This window comes from Triticum dicoccoides, chromosome 3A (genome assembly GCF_002162155.2).
Source record: "Triticum dicoccoides isolate Atlit2015 ecotype Zavitan chromosome 3A, WEW_v2.0, whole genome shotgun sequence".
NCBI classification, from domain to species: domain Eukaryota; kingdom Viridiplantae; phylum Streptophyta; class Magnoliopsida; order Poales; family Poaceae; genus Triticum; species Triticum dicoccoides.
In genome coordinates, this window is record NC_041384.1 from 445,433,937 (window position 1) to 445,443,839 (window position 9,903).

The following is a 9,903-nucleotide window of genomic DNA, read 5'->3' on the forward strand; positions in this document are numbered from 1 at the left end:
TCCTACTCCCAGAGGGAGTAGGACTCTCCTGGCGCGCCAAGCTTGGCCGGCCAGCCTCCCCCCTCTAGTCCTTTATATACTGAGGCAGAGGCACCCCAGAAACACACAAGTTGATCCAGGTGATCTATTCCTTAGCCGTGTGCGGTGCCCCCAGCCACCATAGTCCTCGATAATACTGTAGCGGAGAGTAGGCGAAGCCCTGCTGCTGTAGTACATCAAGATCGTCACCACGCCATCGTGCTGACGGAACTCTTCCCCGACACTTTGCTGGATCGGAGTTCGGGGATCGTCATCAAGCTGAACGTGTGCTCGAACTCGGAGGTGCCGTAGTTTCGGTGCTTGATCGGTTGGATCGTGAAGACGTACGACTACTTCCTCTACGTTGTGTCAATGCTTCTGCAGTTGGTCTGTGTGGGTACGTAGACAGCACTGTCCCCTCTCGTTGTTGTGCATCACATGATCTTGCATGTGCGTAGGAAATTTTTTGAAATTACTACGAAACCCAACAGTGGTATCAGAGCCTAGGTTTTTTATGTTGATGTTATATGCACGAGTAGAACACAAGTGAGTTGTGGGCGATATAAGTCATACTGCCTACCAGCATGTCATACTTTGGTTCAGCGGCATTGTTGGACGAGACGACCCGGACCAACATTACGCGTACGCTTACGCAAGACCGGTTCCCCCGACGTGCTTTACACATAGGTGGCTTGCGGGCGACTGTCTCCCCAACTTTAGTTGAACCAAGTGTGGCTACGCCCGGTCCATGCGAAGGTTAAAACGGAGTCTATTTGACAAACTATCGTTGTGGTTTTGATGCGTATGTGAGATTGGTTCTTGCTTAAGCCCGTAGCAGCAACGTAAAACTTGCAACAACAAAGTAGAGGACGTCTAACTTGTTTTTGCAGGGCATGTTGTGATGTGATATGGTCAAGACATGATGCTGAATTTTATTGTATGAGATGATCATGTTTTGTAACCGAGTTATCGGCAACTGGCAGGAGCCATATGGTTGTCGCTTTATTGTATGCAATGCAATCGCGATGTAATGCTTTACTTTATTACTAAGCGGTAGTGATAGTCGTAGAAGCATAAGCTTGGCGAGACGACAACGATGCTACGATGGAGATCAAGGTGTCACGCCGGTGACGATGGTGATCACGATGGTGCTTCGGAGATGGAGATCACAAGCACAAGATGATGATGGCCATATCATATCACTTATATTGATTGCATGTGATGTTTATCCTTTTATGCATCTTATCTTGCTTTGATTGGCGGTAGCATTATAAGATGATCTCTCACTAAATTATCAAGAAGTGTTCTCCCTGAGTATGCACCGTTGTGAAAGTTCTTCGTGCTGAGACACCACGTGATGATCGGGTGTGATAGGTTCTACGTTCAAATACAACGGGTGCAAAACAGTTGCACACGCGGAATACTCAGGTTATACTTGACGAGCCAAGCATATACAGATATGGCCTCAGAAACGGAGACCGAAAGGTCGAGCGTGAATCATATAGTAGATATGATCAACATAACAATGTTCACCATTGAAAACTACTCCATCTCACGTGATGGTCGGTTATGGTTTAGTTGATTTGGATCACGTAATCACTTAGAGGATTAGAGGGATGTCTATCTAAGTGGGAGTTCTTTAATTAATTTGATTAACTGAACTTCAATTTATCATGAAACCTAGTACCTGATTAGTATCTTGCTTGTTTATGTTTGATTGTAGATAGATGGCTCGTGCTGTTGTTCCGTTGAATTTTAATGCGTTCCTTGACAAAGCAAAGTTGAAAGATGATGGTAGCAATTACACGGACTGGGTCCGTAACTTGAGGATTATCCTCATTGCTGCACAAAAGAATTACGTCCTGGAAGCACCGCTGGGTGCCAGGCCTGCTGCAGGAGCAACGCCGGATGTTATGAACGTCTGGCAGAGCAAAGCTGATGACTACTCGATAGTTCAGTGTGCCATGCTTTACGGCTTAGAATCGGGACTTCAGCGATGTTTTGAACGTCATGGAGCATATGAGATGTTCCAGGAGTTGAAGTTAATATTTCAAGCAAATGCCCGGATTGAGAGATATGAAGTCTCCAATAAGTTCTATAGCTGCAAGATGGAGGAGAACAGTTCTGTCAGTGAGCATATACTCAAAATGTCTGGGTATAATAATCACTTGATTCAATTGGGAGTTAATCTTCCAGATGATTGCGTCATTGACAGAATTCTTCAATCACTGCCACCAAGCTACAAGAGCTTCGTGATGAACTATAATATGCAAGGGATGAACAAGACTATTCCCGAGCTCTTCGCGATGCTGAAAGCTGCGGAGGTAGAAATCAAGAAGGAGCATCAAGTGTTGATGGTCAACAAGACCACTAGTTTCAAGAAAAAGGGCAAAGGGAAGAAGAAGGGGAACTTCAAAAAGAACGGCAAGCAAGTTGCTACTCAAGAGAAGGAACCCAAACCTGGACCTAAGCCTGAAACTGAGTGCTTCTATTGCAAGCAGACTGGTCACTTGAAGCGGAACTGCCCCAAGTATTTGGCGGATAAGAAGGATGGCAAGGTGAACAAAGGTATATGTGATATACATGTTATTGATGTGTACCTTACTAATGCTCGCAGTAGCACCTGGGTATTTGATACTGGTTCTGTTGCTAATATTTGCAACTCGAAACAGGGACTACGGATCAAGCGAAGATTGGTTAAGGACGAGGTGACGATGCGCGTGGGAAACGGTTCCAAAGTCGATGTGATCGCAGTCGGCATGCTACCTCTACATCTACCTTCGGGATTAGTATTAGACCTAAATAATTGTTATTTGGTGCCAGCGTTAAGCATGAACATTATATCTGGATCTTGTTTGATGCGAGACGGTTATTCATTTAAATCAGAGAATAATGGTTGTTCTATTTATATGAGTAATATCTTTTATGGTCATGCACCCTTGAAGAGTGGTCTATTCTTGTTGAATCTCGATAGTAGTAACACACATATTCATAATGTTGAAGCCAAAAGATGCAGAGTTGATAATGAGAGTGCAACTTATTTGTGGCACTGCCGTTTAGGTCATATCGGTGTAAAGAGCATGAAGAAACTCCATTCTGATGGACTTTTGGAACCACTTGATTATGAATCACTTGGTACTTGCGAACCGTGCCTCATGGGCAAGATGACCAAAACACCATTCTCCGGTACTATGGAGAGAGCAACAGATTTGTTGGAAATCATACATACAGATGTATGTGGTCCGATGAATATTGAGGCTCGTGGCGGATATCGTTATTTTCTCACCTTCACAGATGACTTAAGCGGATATGGGTATATCTACTTAATGAAACATAAGTCTAAAACATTTGAAAAGTTCAAGGAATTTCAGAGTGAAGTTGAAAATCATCGTAACAAGAAAATAAAGTTTCTACGATCTGATCGTGGAGGAGAATATTTGAGTTACGAGTTTGGTGTACATTTGAAAAATTGTGGAATAGTTTCGCAACTCACGCCACGAGGAACACCACAACGTAATGGTGTGTCCGAACGTCGTAATCGTACTTTACTAGATATGGTGCGATTTATGATGTCTCTTACTGATTTACCGCTATCGTTTTGGGGATACGCTAGAGACGGCCGCATTCACATTAAATAGGGCACCATGAAAATCCATTGAGACGACGCCTTATGAACTGTGGTTTGGCAAGAAACCAAAGTTGTCGTTTCTAAAAGTTTGGGGCTGCGATGCTTATGTGAAAAAGCTTCAACCTGATAAGCTCGAACCCAAATCGGAGAAATGTGTCTTCATAGGATATCCAAAGGAAACTATTGGATACACCTTCTATCACAGATCCGAAGGCAAGACTTTTGTTGCTAAATTCGGAAACTTTCTAGAGAAGGAGTTTCTCTCGAAAGAAGTGAGTGGGAGGAAAGTAGAAGTTGACGAGGTAACTGTACCTGCTCCCTTACTGGAAAGTAGTACATCACAGAAAACTATTCCAGTGACACCTACACCAGTTAGTGAGGAAGCTAATGATAATGATCATGAAACTTCAGATCAAGATACTACTGAACCTCGTAGATCAACCAGAGTGAGATCCGCGCCAGAGTGGTACGGTAATCCTGTTCTGGAAGTCATGCTACTAGATCATGATGAACCTGCGAACTATGAAGAAGCGATGGTGAGCCCAGATTCTGCAAAATGGCTTGAAGCCATGAAATCTGAGATGGGATCCATGTATGAGAACAAAGTATGGACTTTGGTTGACTTGCCCGATGATCGGCAAGCAATTGAGAATAAATGGATCTTCAAGAAGAAGACTGACGCTGACGGTAATATTACTGTCTACAAAGCTCGACTTGTCGCGAAAGGTTTTCGGCAAGTTCAAGGGATTGACTACGATGAGACCTTCTCACCCGTAGCGATGCTTAAGTCTGTCCGAATCATGTTAGCAATTGCCGCATTTTATGATTATGAAATTTGGCAGATGGATGTCAAAACTGCATTCCTGAATGGATTTCTGGAAGAAGAGTTGTATATGATGCAACCGGAAGGTTTTGTCGATCCAAAGGGAGCTAACAAAGTGTGCAAGCTCCAGCGATCCATTTATGGACTGGTGCAAGCCTCTCGGAGTTGGAATAAACGTTTTGATAGTGTGATCAAAGCATTTGGTTTTATACAGACTTTCGGAGAAGCCTGTATTTACAAGAAAGTGAGTGGGAGCTCTCTAGCATTTCTGATATTATATGTGGATGACATATTACTAATTGGAAATGATATAGAATTTCTGAATAGCATAAAGGGATAATTGAATAAGAGTTTTTCAATGAAAGACCTCGGTGAAGCTGCTTACATATTAGGCATAAAGATCTATAGAGATAGATCAAAACGCTTAATTGGACTTTCACAAACAACATACGTTGACAAATTTTTGAAGAAGTTCAAAATGGATCAAGCAAAGAAAGGATTCTTGCCTGTGTTACAAGGTGTGAAATTGAGTAAGACTCAATGCCCGACCACTACAGAAGATAGAGAGAATATGAAAGATGTTCCCTATGCATCAGCGATAGGATCTATCATGTATGCAATTCTGTGTACCAGACCTGATGTGTGCCTTGCTATAAGTTTAGCAGGGAGGTACCAAAGTAATCCAGGAGTGGATCACTGGACAGCGGTCAAGAACATCCTGAAATACCTGAAAAGGACTAAGGATATGTTTCTCGTATATGGAGGTGACAAAGAGCTTGCTGTAAAAGGTTACATTGATGCAAGTTTTGACACTGATCCGGACGATTCTAAATCGCAATCCGGATACGTGTTTACATTAAACGGTGGAGCTGTCAGTTGGTGCAGTTCTAAACAAAGCGTCGTAGCGGGATCTACATGTGAAGCGGAGTACATAGCTGCTTCGGAAGCAGCGAACGAAGGAGTCTGGATGAAGGAGTTCATATCCGATCTAGGTGTCATACCTAGTGCATCGGTCCAATGAAAATCTTTTGTGACAATACTGGTGCAATTGCCTTGGCAAAGGAATCCAGATTTCACAAGAGAACCAAGCACATCAAGAGACGCTTCAATTCCATCCGGGATCTAGTCCAGGTGGGAGACATAGAGATTTGCAAGATACATACGGATCTGAATGTTGCAGACCCGTTGACTAAGCCTCTACCACGAGCAAAACATGATCAGCACCAAGGCTCCATGGGTGTTAGAATCATTACAGTGTAATCTAGATTATTGACTCTAGTGCAAACGGGAGACTGAAGGAAATATGCCCTAGAGGCAATAATAAAGTTATTATTTATTTCCTTATAATCATGATAAAAGGTTTATTATTCATGCTAGAATTGTATTAACCGGAAACATAATACATGTGTGAATACATAGACAAACAAAGTGTCACTAGTATGCCTCTACTTGACTAGCTCGTTAATCAAAGATGGTTATGTTTCCTAACCATGAACAATGAGTTGTTATTTGATTAATGGGGTCACATCATTAAGAGAATGATCTGATTGACATGACCCATTCCATTAGCTTAGCACCCGATCGTTTAGTATGTTGCTATTGCTTTCTTCATGACTTATACATGTTCCTGTAACTATGAGATTATGCAACTCTCGTTTACCGGAGGAACACTTTGGGTACTACCAAACGTCACAACGTAACTGGGTCATTATAAAGGAGTACTACAGGTGTATCCAAAGGTACATGTTGGGTTGGCGTATTTCGAGATTAGGTTTTGTCACTCCGATTGTCGGAGAGGTATCTCTGGGCCCTCTCGGTAATGCACATCACATAAGCCTTGCAAGCATTGCAACTAATGAGTTAGTTGCGAGATGATGTATTACGGAACGAGTAAAGAGACTTGCCGGCAATGAGATTGAACTAGGTATGGGATACCGATGATCGAATCTCGGGCAAGTAACATACCGATGACAAAGGGAACAACGTATGTTGTTATGCGGTCTGACCGATAAAGATCTTCGTAGAATATGTAGGAGACAATATGGGCATCCAGGTCCCGCTATTGGTTATTGACCGGAGACATGTCTCGGTCATGTCTACATTGTTCTCGAACCCGTAGGGTCCGCACGCTTAAGGTTACGATGACAGTTATATTATGAGTTTATGCATTTTGATGTACCGAAGGTTGTTCGGAGTCCCGGATGTGATCACGGACATGACGAGGAGTCTCGAAATGGTCGAGACGTAAAGATTGATATATTGGAAGCCTATGTTTGGATATCGGAAGTGTTCTGGGTAAAATCGGGATTTTACCGGATTACCGGGAAGGTTACCGGAACCCCCCGGGAGCTAAATGGGCCATGATGGGCTTTAGTGGAAAAGAGAAGAGGCAGCCCTACATGGGCTGCACACCTCCCCCTTCCCCTAGTCCTATTAGGACTAGGAGAGGTGGCCGGCCCCCTCTCTCTCTTTTCCCCCTCCGCGAATCCTATTCCAACTAGGATTGGGGGGGAATCCTACTCCAGAGGGAGTAGGACTCTCCTGGCGCGCCAAGCTTGGCCGGCCAGCCTCCCCCCCCTCTAGTCCTTTATATACTGAGGTAGAGGCACCCCAGAAACACACAAGTTGATCCAGGTGATCTATTCCTTAGCCGTGTGCGGTGCCCCCAGCCACCATGGTCCTCGATAATACTGTAGCGGAGTTTAGGCGAAGCCCTGCTGCTGTAGTACATCAAGATCGTCACCACGCCATCGTGCTGACGGAACTCTTCCCCAACACTTTGCTGGACCGGAGTCCGGGGATCGTCATCGAGCTGAACGTGTGCTCGAACTCGGAGGTGCCGTAGTTTCGGTGCTTGATCGGTTGGATCGTGAAGACGTACGACTACTTCCTCTACGTTGTGTCAACGCTTCCGCAGTCGGTCTGCGTGGGTACGTAGACAGCACTCTCCCCTCTCGTTGCTGTGCATCACATGATCTTGCGTGTGCGTAGGAATTTTTTTGAAATTACTACGAAACCCAACAGTCTCTTACTGATTTACTGCTATCGTTTTGGGGTTATGCTTTGGAGACGGCCGCATTCACGTTAAATAGAGCACCATCAAAATCCGTTGAGATGACGCCTTATGAACTATGGTTTGGCAAGAAACCAAAGTTGTCGTTTCTAAAAGTTTGGGGCTGCGATGCTTATGTGAAAAAGCTTCAACCTGATAAGCTCGAACCCAAATCGGAGAAATGTGTCTTCATAGGATATCCAAAGGAGACTATTGGATACACCTTCTATCACAGATCCGAAGGCAAGACTTTTGTTGCTAAGTTCGGAAACTTTCTAGAGAAGAAGTTTCTCTCAAAAGAAGTGAGTGGGAGGAAAGTAGAACTTGACGAGGTAACTGTACCTGCTCCCTTATTGGAAAGTAGTGCATCACAGAAAACTGTTTCTGTGACACCTACACCAATTAGTGAGGAAGCTAATGATAATGATCATGAAACTTCAGAACAAGATACTACTGAACCTCGTAGATCAACCAGAGTAAGATCCGCACCAGAGTGGTACGATAATCCTGTTCTAGAAGTCATGCTACTAGATCATGATGAACCTACGAACTATGAAGAAGCGATGGTGAGCCCAGATTCCGCAAAATGGCTTGAAGCCATGAAATCTGAGATGGGATCCATGTATGAGAACAAAGTGTGGACTTTGGTTGACTTGCCCAATGATCGGCAAGCAATTGAGAATAAATGGATCTTCAAGAAGAAGACTGACGCCGACGGTAATATTACTGTCTACAAAGCTCGACTTGTCGCAAAAGGGTTTCGGCAAGTTCAAGGGATTGACTACGATGAGACCTTCTCACCCGTAGCGATGCTTAAGTCTGTCCGAATCATGTTAGCAATTGCCGCATTTTATGATTATGAAATTTGGCAGATGGATGTCAAAACTGCATTCCTAAATGGATTTCTGGAAGAAGAGTTGTATATGATGCAACCGGAAGGTTTTGTTGATCCAAAGGGAGCTAACAAAGTGTGCAAGCTCCAGCGATCCATTTATGGACTGGTGCAAGCCTCTTGGAGTTGGAATAAACGCTTTGATAGTGTGATCAAAGCATTTGGTTTTATACAGACTTTTGGAGAAGCCTGTATTTACAAGAAAGTGAGTGGGAGCTCTGTAGCATTTCTAATATTATATGTGGATGACATATTACTGATCGGAAATGATATAGAATTTCTGGATAGCATAAAGGGATACTTGAATAAAAGTTTTTCAATGAAAGACCTCGGTGAAGCTGCTTACATATTAGGCATATAGATCTATAGAGATAGATCAAGACGCTTAATTGGACTTCCACAAAGCACATACCTTGACAAGATTTTGAAAAAGTTCAAAATGGATCAAGCAAAGAAAGGGTTCTTGCCTGTATTACAAGGTGTTAAGTTGAGTTAGACTCAATGCCCGACCACTGCAGAAGATAGAGAGAAGATGAAAGATGTTCCCTATGCTTCAGCCATAGGCTCTATCATGTGTGCAATGCTGTGTACCAGACCTGATGTGTGCCTTGCTATAAGTCTAGCAGGGAGGTACCAAAGTAATCCAGGAGTGGATCACTGGACAGCGGTCAAGAACATCCTGAAGTACCTGAAAAGGACTAAGGATATGTTTCTCGTATATGGAGGTGACAAAGAGCTCATCATAAACGGTTACGTTGATGCAAGCTTTAACACTGATCCGGACGATTCTAAATCGCAAACCGGATACGTGTTTACATTAAACGGTGGAGCTGTCAGTTGGTGCAGTTCTAAACAAAGCGTCGTGGCGGGATCTACGTGTGAAGCGGAATACATAGCTGCTTCGGAAGCAGCAAATGAAGGAGTCTGGATGAAGGAGTTCATATCCGATCTAGGTGTCGTACCTAGTGCATCGGGTCCAATGAAAATCTTTTGTGACAATACTGGTGCAATTGCCTTGGCGAAGGAATCCAGATTTCACAAGAGAATCAAGCACATCAAGAGATGCTTCAATTCCATCCGGGATCTAGTCCAGGTGGGAGACATAGAGATTTGCAAGATACATACGGATCTGAATGTTGCAGACCCATTGACTAAGCCTCTTCCACGAGCAAAACATGATCAGCACCAAGGCTCCATGGGTGTTAGAATCATTACTGTGTAATCTAGATTATTGACTCTAGTGCAAGTGGGAGACTAAAGGAAATATGCCCTAGAGGCAATAATAAAGTTATTATTTATTTCCTTATATCATGATAAAAGTTTATTATTCATGCTAGAATTGTATTAACCGAAAACATAATACATGTGTGAATACATAGACAAACAGAGTGTCACTAGTAGGCCTCTAGTAGACTAGCTTGTTAATCAAAGATGGTTATGTTTCCTAACCATGGACAAAGAGTTGTCATTTGATTAACAGGATCACATCA